Source organism: Centruroides vittatus, unplaced genomic scaffold (genome assembly GCF_030686945.1).
Source record: "Centruroides vittatus isolate TY-2023 unplaced genomic scaffold, ASM3068694v2 scaffold_464, whole genome shotgun sequence".
In the NCBI taxonomy this organism is placed as follows: domain Eukaryota; kingdom Metazoa; phylum Arthropoda; class Arachnida; order Scorpiones; family Buthidae; genus Centruroides; species Centruroides vittatus.
Window position 1 is genome coordinate 1,751,214 of NW_027122710.1, and position 17,790 is coordinate 1,769,003.

At 30.5% G+C, this 17,790-nt stretch overlaps 1 protein-coding gene across 1 annotated transcript in view; it reads right to left on the reverse strand.

Annotated features, from left to right (window-relative positions):
* The window catches only part of LOC136989320 (ataxin-7-like), a 155,884-nt gene that overhangs the window by 97,694 nt on the left and 40,400 nt on the right, over nucleotides 1–17,790 (reverse strand). The window lies entirely within an intron of this gene.

Consider the following 17,790-nt stretch of genomic DNA (forward strand, 5'->3'; position numbering starts at 1 on the left):
AACTAATAAATTTATTAATTAAATCAACTTTTATTATAAGTAGATATATTATCATAGATAAATGCAGTGATTAAATTATATATTAACTGATGATCAATAAATATATTTCATAATAAAATTCTCTTTCAAACATTTCTCTCTTAGATTAGTGAGATGTAATTATTATGAAATTAAGTATAAATAAATATTAAGCCCCTATATTAACAAATAAAATTTTAAAATAAAAATGCTTATCTACTCACATATTAAAAAATTCATTTCATCCATGCAAGAAATCAATTGACTAAATTTGCAAATATTTATATATCACACACTTTATTATCAGCATAAATTTTAACATTAACTAGTGCTTTTGCTCTAATTTGACTACCTTCAGGTTTGCAAACTTTTGAATAAAATATAATTTTTTTTTGTTTTGAAAACAGAAATTGTATTCTAATATTAGAAAACCTAAAGATGATCTAAATTAGATTGAAAGTACTTGTTAACATCAAAATTTATGTTGATAATAAAATAAATACGAGGGCTATTTTTTAAATGAGGTCCGTTTTTTAATAAGAAGAAAAATACTGTAAATATCGTTAAAATATATTTTTTCTATATTCTACATACTTTTATCTACTTTTCTACATAATTTCCATTTTGTTTAAACATTTGTCATACCACTCAACAATTTTTTGAATTCCGACTTCAAAGAAATCTGCCGCCTGTCAAAAAGCCCAATCCACGACTGCAGTTTTCACTTCTCCTTCGTCGTTGAAATGTTGACCACCAAGGAACTCCTTTAAGTATCGAAACAAGTGAAAATCACTGGGTGCAAGGTCTGGACTGTGTGGATGATCGTATCGAGTCAAAACGATAAAGCACTGTTTAATCTTTTTGTTTTGTGATCGTCAGAAAGCAGTCTTGGAACGCACCGAGAAAACAATTTTCGATAATTCAGTTTCTCCGAAACAATGGTATACAAAACTGATCTTGAAATCTGTGGAAATTCAATTGATAACGTTGAAATCGTAAATCGTCGGTCCTCTCGAATTTTGTTATCCACATCACGAACCAAATCTTCAGAAATCAGAGAAGGTCGACCAGGGCGTGGCTCATCATGCACATTAACTCGCCCATCCTTAAACATTCTTACCCATTTTCGAACTTTACTGTCACTCATAGCATTATCACCGTAAACTTCACAAATCTGACAGTCAATTTCCGCTGCTGCCAAGTTTCTTGCATTCAAGAATAGAATAACAGATCGTATCTCACAGTCGGCGGGAGACTCAATTTTCTTAAACATTTTAAACTTTTACAGCTCAGCATACAGACAGACGATATGGCTGCAAATGGCGTCAAAACACGCGCCAAGCTTGCTCGGAGCAGAAGCATATGCATACTGCCGTGATTGCGCATTATTCTCACTTTTATTCACAAACGGACCTTATTTAAAAAATAGCCCTCGTATATAAATACCGTACACTTTATTATATTAGTAATTTGGCTAGTAAACTTATAAATTTAATAATATTTGATCTATTTCTTGCTGAGCATCCAATACCACAATTAATATATTTTAAATAATATTTATTTTGATAAATTATAAAGAAATTTTTAAGTATTCTACATAATGCATAGCACACATTATAGCAAATATGCAATATAATTAAAAGAATGGCCAGTGGTCAATTAGTGGCCACAGTTCCTCATGTCTTTATCATCTCTTAAGTATCACTTTTTCTCTCTCATATCAACTAAGCAGTTTGATTTTAAAAGCTCAAAAACAGCAAAACAGTTTCACATTAGCAAAATGTACTGTAAATAATACCTATAGCAGACATGAGAGAAATCTCCTTTTAACATAAAACATTAAATTTACCCTTAAATGCTACATAACACCTAAAATATGAATTACATCAAAATTGACACCTATCTCCTTTTTAAAATAATTGATTCAATTATTATATAACTATATAACTGTACTAGCTAATTTCTGCCATATCAGAAAACCTCAATGTTTATAGACCTTAGAAGTACAGTACATCCACATTAAGTCAACCAGCATAACCAGGATTACCACTTGGCAAAGCATATTGGCTTTTGATGCGACTGCAGAACGGTAATGGGGGACGGACAATTGTGCATTCCTTCGGGATGTGTAAAGTGGTGGTGGGAAAAAGATTGTTTAACCTTGTTTAAGATATACTTATATTTGGAATTAGTATAATCTGCCGCATTTACTGCTGAGTGAATGGCAGTAAGTTCAATATTGATAGCAGTTTGTGTGGAAGACAACAGAAAGGCCCTTCTAATTAAAGGAGCTATAGCTGCATTGATGTAGTGCTGCAGATGGTATGATGTGGCAGGGATTAAAGGGGGTATATGTTGTTAAACTCATGGAACACTGAGTACATTATACCTCCCTGAGATGTTTAGATCTAAAAATGCAATTTTTCCCCCATTTTCTTTTTTCCAGGTAAAGTCGATAGTAGGGTAAATATTCGTAAGAAAGTATTTCAGGACGAGGAAATTCTCCTCCATGTCTTGCCAGACTACAAGAATGTCGTCTACATATCTAAGATACATCAATGAGTAGGCTATCGTAAAGGGGAAACTAAAAACCCTTTGCTCAATATGTCTCATGAGCAATTTTGCTAGTATGGCAAACAGTGGTGAGCCCATTGGGACCCTGTTTTTGCAGGTATATTTTCCCATTGAACCGAAAATAATTGTGTTCGGTAACAAAAAGTAAAGCCATGCAAATCTCTAAGACTTGAGGGGTAGAGAGCGACAACATCCATTTTATAGAAACTGTACCTATTAGGGGACAATTTATCTAATGCAGCAGATAAAGATGCTTTGGCTGCAATGGGAGGAAGATGTAACAAGGGGAAAGGAGGAAGAAGCCCACTTAGGAGTTTGACAAGCATCTTGTCAAGGTGGTAGGTTGGATGGATCCTTTTGTTAACCAGCAGCCTCAGTGGCCAGCCCTCTATGCAGTTTGGCCTCAAAGAAGAGCCTGGAGCACACTACATTAGACGGAGGTTCCACACGCCCAGAAAGAAGAGCAGATACATTCGGTAGAGATATTATTTTCTTAGTCTTCCTTAAAACAGTAGGAGTTGGGTCAACCTGTAAGACTACTGCATGGGATTGGCTGAGGAAGTCTGCAGCTCTGGTTAGAAAATCTTCTTCCTTGTATAAGACAAACTTCTTGTCCAAGATCAGTAGCCTTAAGTTGGCCATCACCAGGTACTGCCTTACGAGCTGGCTATTCAAGGAGTTTTTTTGTCACCCATGGATTGCTTTTCAGATGCAAGCGTTGAGATGATAGAAAGTTCCATATCTGCGAATTTAGTGGCCGCTTGACAATTCTAGGACCTCACTGGAAGTATTAGTATCACGTGGTGGTGGGATATACTTAGGTCCCATTTGTACGACCTTGGAAATCCGAGCTGGAATGTGCTCCTCTGTGTAGTTGTAGAACAGGATTGGTTCAGTTGTCTATATTGCTTATATGTAGCCTCAAGAAACCATCGGAATTTCTTATTTAATTTAAAGATCACTTGTCAGTAAATAGTGATGCAACACTTTGCAGTTTCTTAAGTTGGTCATACAGAGAGGCCAGGTGCCATGCTTTTGTAAACTGTAAGTGGACGAGATATAATTTCAGCTCCACTTCAGCCAGACATTTAAATTCATTTTTAATTAACTTTGAAAGGAGTGAATTATCCATGTGCTGCAAAGCACCTTGAAGGCATACAGGAAAGGCTTTTTGGTTGATAGTAATGCACATGGGACTACACTGTATTTTCTGCACTTCAGTAGGAACATTAACTGGGCATGTAACTTATGCTACTGCTTCTTCAGGTTTAACATGGTAAAAAAGAACATCCATTGTCCAGGGTTCATCTTGTAAGTTAAATTGAATTCGAGAGTTGGATTTCACACCAATCTTTGGTTAAGCAAGAGAAGAGCAAATTATCACACAGGCATTACGTATAAATACTGCTATATTTGCAAGTGCTTTCAACGTGCTATAAAATGTTGTCCTCAGGCAGACACAATCTCAAATAAAATTTTTTGAACAAAGATATTGGCTTTTAATTGAAGTCTTAAAAATGTGTGACAAGATGGTCAAGTAGCCTCTATTGTTTTACAAGTAAATGTAATTATTATTCAGTGTTGTGAATCTCAAAAGCATAGATTTTGGGTTCATCCAAGTTACTCTTCAAAGTTGAAAGAGATATAGAGGATGTGATTTGATGGAGGACTCGAAACTGGATTATGTAGATGAATTAATAGGCGACACTATGCAGCATGTCAACACAACATACTTTAGCCCAGCTTCTTTGTCCAAATCTGACACAGTCAGCTTAAACTTGGCATGCCAATTGGTACAAGCCGACAGGCACATTCCCAACTATTTGGCATTGCTGATAAGACATACTGTGAACACACCTTAACAGCTCATAAATCAGCATAAATTACTATATTGAAAACTAAAGTGCTGTAAGTTTTATAAGCAAACTTGAATGTTTAACAGATAAATTTTTATAAACATGTTTATAAACTATAGTTTATCATTAATAAGATGAATACTACATTATGAATTAAAATAATTTTTACATAAAATGATACTTTATATAATAAAATGATATTTAGTTATTACAAAAACTGCTTAATTCAGTAAACCAAATCTTTCTTTTAAAGAACAGTGTCAGCTCCACATTTAGAATGTATTTCTAGTCTTTGACAGATTAAATCAAAATAGTTAAAAAAATGGTTCTAAGAACCATTTTTTAAAGTTTCAGAGTTCAGAATTTAAATTTTTAAATTATAAATTACTATTATTATTAATATTAATGGTGCCAGATATGAGCTGATAACTGAGCTAATAATCCCTAACTTTGGTTCTTAAAAATTCAGTCACCAATCACTACTTTGTACAGAACAAGGACAGCACAATCATATTTAAACTGGATTGTTATGCAACATTGCAATATAACAGACTTTGTAAATACAGACTAAAACACTCTTTGTTACTAATGTTCGTAATCATGTGTTTCTGTTCCCATACTTGAGCAAAAGAATGCTAGTCTTAAAAATGTGTGACAAGGAAGATGTTCAAGTAGCCTCTGTTGTTTTACAAGTAAATATAATTATTATTCAGTGTTGTGAATGAAGCAATCAACGCTTGTAGCATTTAATTCAAAAAAATTTTTAAATTAATTCAACAAATAAAGATCAGCTAAATTAATTAATGCAACTGGAATTAAAAGAACACTGGCAATAACCAAGTTGAAAATATTAGTTTTCTTTTTACTTCACCCACTACTAAAAAGGTACATTGAAGATTGCAACTCAGCTGAATTCATTAAAGATTATAAAAACAGCTATTTATTAACAAGAAATTTTAAATAACAAACTCAAACTGAATTTAACATTACATCTTTGCAACTACTCAGAAATTTAATTATTCAGAAAAATAATTTACTGAATAAACACAACAGTATAAGTATTTATAAATCATTAATTTTCAATTGGTAAACATTACAAAATCTATTGTAAAGTAGCTTGAAGAAAGTTCCAATCTGAAACTGAAGCCTGAAATAACATCAAGAGTACTTGTAAATTAAATTTTAATGAGAGGTCTAATTGTGTTTATTTCTGTAAACAGTTTTCTGAACTATTAAATTGAATGGTTTTTTAAAAATAATTCTAGTTATAAACTATAATAAAATTATTATTTTCATTATTATAAAAATATAAATTAGAGATTAGTTGAGGAAAAAGAGAATTAAAAAAGATATGATAAAGCAAAATGTATAATAGTTAAGTTCTACAGTGTCAACATGCCAAATGTTAATGAAATATACAAGCTATTTTATTTAGTTCATTTGATGTTTTAAATGGAAGAGTGCCAGAAGGTTCAATAAAAAGAAACTAATAAAAACACAACTTAATCAAATGTCTAAAAATACAATAATGTTGTATCTATTTAGTTCAGCTTTTTTATTAGTTTTTCTCATAAATCAGTCACATCATACTCTAATATTCTTACACTTTAAACACTAATTTAAATTTTGAATTTTTTATTCTCACTAAGAAATAGTGCATTTCTTACTCTCTATTAGATGTTTATTAGGTAAACAATTACCAAACAATTATCTTATGGAAAGATTTTGTAACTCTCAATAATAAAATTAGTAAATTGTTGCTAATTTTTCATAGTGTTAATTTGTCACTCACGAAAAGGAAAAAAAACAAAATCATGTAAATATTAAACTTATTTATTTCTATAAACATCCTAGTAATTAAAACATAGTATGAATTCACGCCAACATACATACTTGAGAGAAAAAAAGAATAAGTCAACAGAAAACAGCATTGAAGGGCTTTCTTTTTTTGTTCTAACAGAAACCAATGATGCATCCCATGCTCCATGTGCACCATAGTACATTTTAATCAACATTTGAACTCCTTATACAAAAATATTGCAGGCCATAGGGGTACCAAAATCATTTACAGAAGATCCAGTACAATATATAAGTTGCTATGCAATGCAAAGGATAAGATGGATCAAAGCAGAGCCATAGGAGTGTACTGTGTACCAATAAGGGATGATAGATTCCAAAGGAACTTAGTATATACAGGCTCAACTAAACTATCCATACGAAAAAGGATATGTAAACATCAATATGACCTTATGAACAACAGGCATACCACTTCTTTGTCCACATACCCCACCAACCCAAAAGTGCATGTGGACCTCCAGAACACCAAGTTAATTAGGCAGGCATTTCAAATGGACCATATTTGTAGACTGGAGGTGTTGGAAATATATAAAGCCAGCCTGACTGGCAAGTGTATTAACTTTAGGACTGAAATACAGTATTGCATGTGTGGAAGTACCTCTTAGGTTAACTTTGCCCAAATTTTTCAATGTTAATTTCATCTCATACACTATGTACATCTTAAAAATGTATAGACTAAAAATTGTAAAAGAGCGACTATCTATCATATGAATTTGGCATACATTGTGAGATATTCGAAATTTTAAAAATTGAAGTTTTGAACATTACCATTATCATTCTAACATTCCAGTTTGGAATTCTATTTTGTTAAAAAATGTGAGGCAGGTCTTGGTGAAAGCCGAAAACTTTCGAAATTTCTCATTAAAGTTCTGTTACTGGTTATTAAAGGTTTTGTTTTTATTTTATTTGATTACTCCAGTAATTTGAGAAGGAGAAAGAGGTTTACTATTTTGAGAAAGAGGTCTAGTAACATATCTATTACAATCTTTTAAAAAAAATTAATAAAAGCAAACAAACATTATTAGCAATCAGCATAATAAATCATAAAAATAAAAAATAAAATTTTCAGAAGCAGACTTTTCTTCTCTCACTAAAATTAAAATTTTCTCTGAATTAGGTACTTTACAGCTTTTCTTTGTCTTGTCAGAGCTACTAGCATCACTACCCTTGTGTTTTGGAGCTATATTTGCAAAGTGATTAGTACAAATGACACAAAAATCATTACTATCACATGGACATGACTGCTAAAAGTGAAGACCCAAAACAAAAACTGATGTAAGTCCCAGTGTTTAGTTAAAACAAAGAAATGAGTTTTTTACAGAATAAGAATGAGTATGATTGAGTGAGATGCTGTGAGACTTTGTGCAACTTTACAAAATGGTGCAGATTTAGTGGGCAATTAATTTTTATTTTATGTATTTTTCATTTTTTGTTAGATTGCCAATAGCATAAACCTAAAACTGTGTGAGGCAAGTCCCTGATGATGGAATCCTACTATACTACTAGAAATGTAATATTATTTTTTAAAATTTTACAACAAAATAACTGTTCTATAACTTAAGTACCTGTACTAAAATAAACCAAATGTATATTAATTATAATATACTAAAAATAATCAATTCTTCAACAAAATCAGGATTATAGAGACTAGAAAATTTATCAAAAATGAAAAGTAATAATAATAATAATTTGAGAGAATTTTAAAAATGTTTGACAATGTATTATCAATAGATTAATATGTAAATAGAAAAATATTATTGTTAATCATTAAACTATATATTGTATCTATGCCTCTTGCAACAGTGCTAACCTTAACAGCAATTACTATTATAATAATGATGACATATACAATTCATATATAAAATATATATTAAATCTGACCTATAGAATTTAAGTCATGTATAAAAATATTTTAGTTCATTGTACAAGTTCTTTACATTCAATAAGAAACAAAGAATTCAGTAATTAACAAAAAAAACCCTATTAATGTATTAAAAGTTTTAAATGTATGCCTCAACATACATTTGTACCAGCTACACCTTGAAAATTTAGCCAAATCATCAAAAATGAACACAATAGCAGTTGCCAAGTAATGATTTCAACTGACATTTGAAAAATCAGTCCAGTAATTTGTCATCTAACTTGTCAGGTTATTGACAAATGCCAACAAATTTGGAATGTTTAAAATACCCTAGTAACAGAAAAATAAAAATAAAATCTGCTACACCAGTGGCTTCCAACTTGTGGATAAAATTTAGGGTTTCACAATAATTAGTTTTTGAGCTTTAATGAATAGTTTAAAATATGTACGAAGTCATTTAGATAGTTTCAAAAATTATTAATATTCCTTAGAAAAAGGGGACCTATGCACAGATTCTAAATGACTCACAATTGTGAAAAATAAAATCCATTGAGTCTAATAATGAGAGAATCAAATCACATTTTGATTCATTTCCATGTATTTGATTCTTTGTAAACTAAAGTGTTCACTCCTGTTGGAGAAACTGTTGCCCAGAGAGTATCAATATTCAAATACTTAAATATGAAATCTTTTGTAAAAATTAATTACTACTTTGAACAAATATTTGCTTTTCCATTTTAATTAATCTGCTTTTTGCATGTTTAATAAATTAGTTTTGATGTTTTTGATTTATTGTTTTATTTAAAATCAGTAAAAATGATCAATTTTTAAAAAAAAAGGAAAAAACTTTTTATCAAAGTGAAAAGGGTTCACAATTAAAATAAATTGGGATCTAATGTGTTAAACTAATCTCTAAAATAAATTTTGCTTAATATCTGTCAAAAATAAAAATATTGATATATATTTATCGCTAGTAATAACTTTTAACTAGTATACTTTTAGGACCAGAGCACCTTATCTCAATCTGCTTTTGATAAAACAAAATTTTGGAATCCAATGATAACAGGATACTCATTTTTATATTTAATATCATTTGTACATTTGTTTTGTAACAAAATGCTTATTTATATATCTTGCAAGTAATGTTAAAATAAAATAACAGTCTTCTCAGAAATACTGGAGTGAGAAATGAACCATCACAAACAAAACCTTTTTTACCAGTATTGAACTTAAATTAAACTTCCAAAAACATTCGGAAGTTTAATTTAAAGTTCAATACTGGTAAAAAAGGTGAAGGCCGGAAACGTTAAAATATAATACTCTGTAAAGTTACAATAATAATAAAAACTTTTTGAATTTTGAGGACCTATAACTTGATATATATATATTACATATACATACACACACACCACACTAATCCCAATGTATTAATAATAAAGGAAACAATTGCTGTAATTATTCGGGTTATTTTTTTTGCTATTATTAATAATTAGATATTACTAATAGTAACAAAAAATAGCCTGATTAATTATGATCATCATTTGGTTTATTATTGATATACAGTGGTACCTCACTTAACGAGCAAAACAAACTGTAAAAAAATGACTCACTTAATGAGTGAAGAGGAGAGGGAAAGTCTGGATTGTGCGCATGCTCCATCAGTTTGTGTTCAGCACTCGTTCTGCCAGCATCTTAGTGTCACTTGTGATCACACATTTTTCCAAACTTGCGTTCATACATATTATGCATAAACATCAACAACCACCACCCGTTATATAATAAACACTCCAAATGATATGCCAAATTTTTGGACTATGTAAAGGCTATAATTAAATATTAGAAATTAATTAATTTGACTAGAGGTGGGCAGTTATGCTGCCATCTTGTATTAAATTTAATAATAATAAGTAATTAATTTTTAATTTAGACATTTCTAAAATTTAATTTGGAATTGGTCATTAAATTTAATACAAGATGGCAGCATAACTGCCTACCTCTAGTCAAATTAATTAATTCCTAATATTTAATTATAGCCTTTACATAGTCCAAAAATTTGGCATATCGTTTGGCGGTTTATGAGAGATACTTTTTTGTTTTCTCAAATCAAATTTGCATTCTAGGTTTGTTCATTCCATGCTAAAGGAAAATATGATAATTCACACTCCTTAACAATGTATATTGTATAATTTCTTTGAATAAACATTATATGTAAAATATTTGAGTATTTTTTCAGCATGGAACGCATTATCATATTATACATTAATTTATATGGGAAAAATTGTTTCGCTTAACGAGTGTTTCAGATTACGAGTAAGATTCTGGAATGAATTATGCTCATTAAGTGAGGTTCCACTGTATATATTTTTTCAATTTTCTCTTTAGTGTCAAATATTTTAACTTGAAGAAATAATTTTTAATAAGATTTAAAGTAATCTATTTAGTCTTATCTGAATGTAACAAGCGAATAGATTATAAGAATATAATATTTAAAAAATTGGCATATCTGATTTATCACATAGTGTAAGAAAGTTTAGTTGTGTAAAAAAAGTTGTCTGAGATATATCTGAAAACAAACTGCCAAAGTTTGCAAAGGCATTTTTTATGATGAAATTTATTTATATTACAGCACACACAGCATGATAAAAAATAGTAATTAAGTTATTTGCTTTGCAGTTTAATCAGTTTGTACTTGTTATTCTACTCAAAAACTGAAATAATTAAACATATATTCAATATTTTCTCAACCTAATATTTTTGAAATGCATTCAATCATTAACTAAGTTAAGAACAACTCTACTTAATAAGTTATAATTTAGAAATTTGCCTAATAAAATAATGAGTCGAGATATAATAATATCATAATGTAAATAATAGAATTAATTTTGAATTTCAAGCAATTTTAATTTTAGCTTAATTGATTGTGCAAGACAGAGAGAATGAGAGACTGACTTTAAATCCATACCATTTGTAAAACAATTGAAAGTATTTTCATTTTTTTTATTTAATATAAATTATCAGATTTCCTTTGAATTATTTTAAAAATAAAAGTTAATTAATTTAGTTTGGAATTTTGCCTAGAAGCATCACACAAATGTTTTAATAATACATATTTATATTCAATCTCCAAAAATTATATACTAAGTTAATTAAAATCTAACTCAATTATAATCCGGAGAAATTATACCAATGTTTAGTTCTTTAATGTAGTTTAACATCCAAATTTGTTTGCTTTTCCATTTACAACTGTTATTTCCAAATATTCTTTAAAATAATTCTTCATAGTAATAATAAATTTAAGGATATGAATAAATATAGAAAATACAAAATTTTATTAGTGAAATCTGTATCTTTTGGTAAGTAAAAATGGAGAATTATACATTTTATATTTGAATTTTATAACAATGTACCATAAATATCTGGTTATATATAATAAAACTTTAAAGGTAACACATGCAACAATAAAAATAATAAAAATACAGTAAACTCCTACTAATTTTGACCCCACAACTAAGACTTCACATAATTTGGACAAATTTTACAAGAAAATTGTGCAGTAATTAGAAAAATTATAATTATCAAGTGTTTTCTATATCCAGAAGTCTTTAATATCACGCATTATATTACTGTAATCAGTAAATTATTAAAGACTGTACATTGCTGTATATCAGAAGTGTATCTAGGGGTGCTTATAGTGCTGCAGTACCCATTTCATACCAAAGTAATCAGTTTTATTACTTTAATATGCTATAATTGAAGTCGTGTAATATGTATTATATTTATTTTAAAGCTCAGTAAAACTTCTGTATAAAGCTGATCATAATAAATGAATGTACTGTATAGGCACCTTGTTTTCCACATTGTCAGCAAAAACACTGCTAACTTGGGACTTTCCTAAACTCAGATGTGTTTACCCCTCATTAGTCCTAGTTAATAGAGATTTACTACTTATAAGTTGTTTAAAAACAGTATTTCTACTTCTATGAAGTAAAAATATATAGAAAAATTTGACATTTTCTTTATTAATATGTGGATAAAGAAAAGAAGTACTGTTAATTTCATTTGTCAGTTATAGGGAGAATTGTTTTTTTTTATTTTTCTGAAAAATTATACAATATTAAATTATACAATTATCAGTAATTACAGTACATCATTAATAATGATATTAGAATTACTTTTTTAAAAACAATGTAAAAACAATGCATAGTTTACATATTAGTGTAAAAACAGGAGATTAAAAATTTCATTTTATATTTACAATTGCTACACTAGTAACATGTCAAAATTTGAATATTTAGTCTTAATATCAGAAAAACAATCTGAAGATGATACTTTTGTTTTAAAACAAGCAAACATCATTTTAAGCATTAAGGCGTGTGTTTCTATTAATAATGAATTTTTGTTATAAGATTATCTAGCTGAAAAATATAGTAGGTTCAAACATTTTTTTTTTCTTTTAATTAATGACTGATCTCTTTCCAAAACTGTCATTTGAATTTTCACATCATATTTTCAACAGTTAAAACTATGTTGAGTTTGTAGTATCCTCATTACTGACTTTACCATCATTATTTTATATTTAACAATTAATGATAACATTTGTATTGTATGAGTGTATATCACATTTCAGAAAAGCGTGTACTTTTAGATTCAATAAGAATTGATTAAATCTCATTGCATATTAGCTTATCATCTTTAAAAATTAATTGTTACTTTTACATAAACAATTTCATAAATTCTTAAAACCTAGGGGTTGTGCTGCCTAGTGCCAAAATTGTCACTTGACAATACTTTTATGAAAGTGGTGATAAAAACTGAATGTGGAAATAAGAGGACTACAAAGTGAAATTAAATCACAAAGCAAGCTTCGGGAAAAACAGAATGCAGAGCTTCTGTGTGACAGCAGTCCCATGCACCACACATCTAGCAATGTCATGATGTCACATGGCAAATTCAGACAGGAAAGCAGGTAGTGACATTGAGAACTGAAGGCAGTTTTCATGCAATGCTATCCAGTGTTTCCAGACTGGATAGCATTGCCAGACTTTTTTTATCATCATCAACTACAGAAAATTTGAGGAATTTTTGGGGTGACATTTTTTCCCTTTATCTTTTTACAGTAGGTTAAAGCATAAAAATTTTGACATGACAGAATACATGTATTATTTGGAATAATTTGGAATTACTCATGAAAAAATTATTAAAAAATGATTCCTTTGTTGCGTTATTCTCGCATGCTAGGATATCTGTATTCACAATTAATCTAAGCCTTTAACAACATAACTTTATTGTTAACTACAAAGGTCTCAAGCTCTACATGGAAGATAAGCACACCTCGTGCTCCAATGCTACAAAAACGCCCTCTCAGCAGAAATGTATCTGCCGCTCTCCCATAGCCAAATTATAGCCATGACAGATTCCTATTTCTAAGTGACAGCTTTAAGTGTTATTTTTGCTTTCTATACTCCAAAGTGATAAGGCTGCCAGCACCTACATTAATTAGTAAGTAAAACTGGTAGCAATAAATAATTTGAAGTGGTGGGAAAAAAACTTAAAACCGGCAAAATGGTTGGCAATTTTTAAAATTTTCCAGTGACCTCTGAAACCTCTTTTTTTTCTATTTTCATAAATAATTTAATCAGTGCATATTTTATATCAAAACTAAACTAAATTACATATTTTTAATGAGAACTGAGAAGAAGAAATTCATTTTAAGTGATTTTGTCAAATTTAGTATATATTATAAAAATCATAATCTATATTAATTCCTATTAAAATAAACAAACAAATGTAATAAAATGTCAAAAATCAAAAGACTGGCTATTGAAGGACAGATTAAAACTGCTGATCTTTAGAAAACCAACTTCATAGTCTACACCTGAACCAACCTAATTCAAGTCACATTTGATGTCAAAACAATAGCAACAATTGAAAGCACACAATTTATTATCATCAGTATTACATCACCAAAGTAATAGAAAAAACATCTTTTTATCCACCAAATTTAACAAATTAATAATGTAGTAATAAAAAGGTGTGTTTTCTGTTATTTTGGTGATCCTCATCCAGTTTCTGCATATATTATATGCTATCAGTATTAGATATTTACCAAAATGATTTTTCATATAAAATCTGGATATTTTTAAAATTATATGAAAGATTTATTATAAGATTCTATATGAAAAATTATTTTGGTACTTATATGATAAATGATACCAAAATGATAAAATCATTTGGTATTATATGAAAAATCATTTTCAATAACATATACAAAGTTTAGTAACTTTAACTAAGGGAAAGGCTCTGTTAACCTTACATGATAAAATACAGTTCAATCATTGATGATTGAATAAACAGCAATTTTTGGTTAACAAATCTGAATGAAAATATTGGATAAATTCCAAATCTTTGAAAAAAACTGTTGCAATATTTGGTCAAACAATTATTGTGTAATGATATTGAATTAATGAGCTTCTGAATTACTCAAATTTTGAACTGGAATTAAATAAATGATGACATAAACTTGTTACCTTAATATAATAAATGTTATGAATAGGGCTCAACAGAACAAAGATCCAATTCATATTCAAATACCTCAATTTTTTTAAGTTTTTAGACTTGAACACCACATACAATTTTAATTTTAATGTCTTTAACATCCAATGACAAATTCAAGAGGCAATCATTGTAGAGAACAACCAAAGGGCCAGAAATTATGTTATTTTTAGACTTTATAATTCAATTAATTTGACACTAAAAGTAGGCAATGTTATCACACTAAGAAATTTAATAATTATTAATTAAATTTATAAAACTGAATCACTTAAAGGAAACAAAAGAAAAATAAATAAATAAATCTGACAAAGATCAATCTTAAGCAGAACAAATCCAAGACCTCTGCAAAGAAGGCACATATATATCAAGATTTCCATTCCAATCTTTGTCTCCCAAAGTTACAGAATATCAATATTCCATAATCTGAAGATGGCTTAGGAAAAAAAAAAAAAAAAAAAAAAATGCATACTGTACTTAAATACTTGCTGGATATTAAATTTTTTATCTGTTTTATAATTATATCAATTATTGACATCTATAATTCTAACAAAATACATAGTGATAGTAAACAATATATATATATATTCTTTCTTCCACGAAAAACCTTGACAATCCAGTGTTTTTATACAACTGCTAACGTTTTCAACCCCTTCGGGGTCTTCATCAGGCACAGCACAAAGGTAGTTTCAAATGCCCGTGAATGGAACCAAGAAACCAAAGCGAGTTCTATTCCAATTTTTGAAATCAAAGAAATTGGAAGATAAAAATGGAACATTATGCACGAGCTATTATCTATTATCTACGCCTGCGTACTATTTACGTTCGCCGCTCTTTAAATTTAAAACAAATTAATGCAATATTAAGTTATTTGTGGGTGTGGACTTCCCTCATAGCAAAATTTCCAGGCTTGCGATATGTTGATTGCATCCTTGTAGTTGATGCATGTGTTGTGCAAACCCGCTTTATATATCTCTAGGGTCTCCAGCGTTCTGAGTTGGTCCGTGTGTTGTGACATTCTGATTATACGGGCGTTTTGGAGGTCGGCAGTGATTCCCTGCTGTGTGGCATACGTTGCCAGTGTGGTAGATAGTTTATTGTTGGCAATGTCGTACCTGTGCTCTCGGAGTCGCTGATGGAGGGAGCGTTTGGTTGAACCCACGTAGACCAGACTTCTAGTTACTCATCCTTTTTCCGGTTTAATAACAAAACATACGTACGAAAACGAGGTGTCCCCATGGGTAGCCCACTATCGGGTGACTTATGCAAGCTAGTGATCAGGAGACTTGAACAACAAATAATCCCGTCATTCCTTACCAACATCCTCCTCTACAGGAGGTATGTAGATGACATCCTTATCATATGGAAGGCAGAACCAGACATAAATGGGTTTATCAATGCAATGAACACCAACAGGTATGGGCTAAGCGTTAAATTGGAACAAAAAAGCAACATCTTCGCACATTTTCTCGACTTGAACATTCAAATAAGGGATAATAAAATCACGCATAAAGTATTTTACAAACAATGCCATGTACCTCTGTTCATCCCAGCTTCCTCTGAGGATCCATATTCATATAAGATAGCGGCTTTTAGGGCACTAATTAAGCGCGCGTTCACGCACAACTCGAAGTATGAAGACACAGTGGCCAAGCTAGGCCGTATCCAGGAAGTGGCATCTCAACACGGTTATGATAGGAAAATAGTGTACAACATGGCACGCAAGTACGCACGGGGAAATACTCGTAACAACCTACAAGCCGGGGTAAGATCCGCAGATATTAGTGCAAGAAAAATAGTTGAGTACAACCACCATTTAGATGCGATATACAGAGAAATCGCATCCAGCACCCGAAATAAAATAACTTACAAGAGACCGCAGTCAGTATACAGCTTACTGCGAAATGGGAAGGACAATTTGGACATGAAACACGCACCGGGCATATATGAGGTTCCCCTGTGGGATGACAGATTTAATAGAAGTCTGGTCTACGTGGGTTCGACCAAACGCTCCCTCCATCAGCGACTCCGAGAGCACAGGTACGACATTGCCAACAATAAACTATCTACCACACTGGCAACGTATGCCACACAGCAGGGAATCACTGCCGACCTCCAAAACGCCCGTATAATCAGAATGTCACAACACACGGACCAACTCAGAACGCTGGAGACCCTAGAGATATATAAAGCGGGTTTGCACAACACATGCATCAACTACAAGGATGCAATCAACATATCGCAAGCCTGGAAATTTTGCTATGAGGGAAGTCCACACCCACAAATAACTTAATATTGCATTAATTTGTTTTAAATTTAAAGAGCGGCGAACGTAAATAGTACGCAGGCGTAGATAATAGATAATAGCTCGTGCATAATGTTCCATTTTTATCTTCCAATTTCTTTGATTTCAAAAATTGGAATAGAACTCGCTTTGGTTTCTTGGTTCCATTCACGGGCATTTGAAACTACCTTTGTGCTGTGCCTGATGAAGACCCCGAAGGGGTTGAAAACGTTAGCAGTTGTATAAAAACACTGGATTGTCAAGGTTTTTCGTGGAAGAAAGAATTAAGTTTCATCCAGTCTACAGTAAGAAGTATAGTTGATGTTTATATATATATATAAACAATAATTATACAATGTCACACAATTATTCAATTTAATTAAGCTTAAAAATTTAATTAAGAACCTGTTCTGTTGACAAATTTTTAAAATTTAAATCTGAAAACAATACTATTCAATATTCAGACAAATTCAGACTGAGAATGAAATGTAACATTTGAGGAAAATTTATAAAATCTTTATTTTATGTATTATTTAAGTTTCATTTACAATTGATTAACACAGTGGTTTTCAACTGGGGTGTTGTAGCACAATACGTTACCTCAATAACACTTCAAGAATTCGGTAAAATTTAGTGCTGAGCACACCATAATACTTCTTACATTCAGGATGTCCAGAGGGAGGACAAAAATAGCAAATAGCCCTGGATGCCCAGGCCCTGAGAAAGTAGAGCACCTATATATAATTTTGATAAATAACAGTATCTAAAAATACTTTAAAATTTTATAAAAT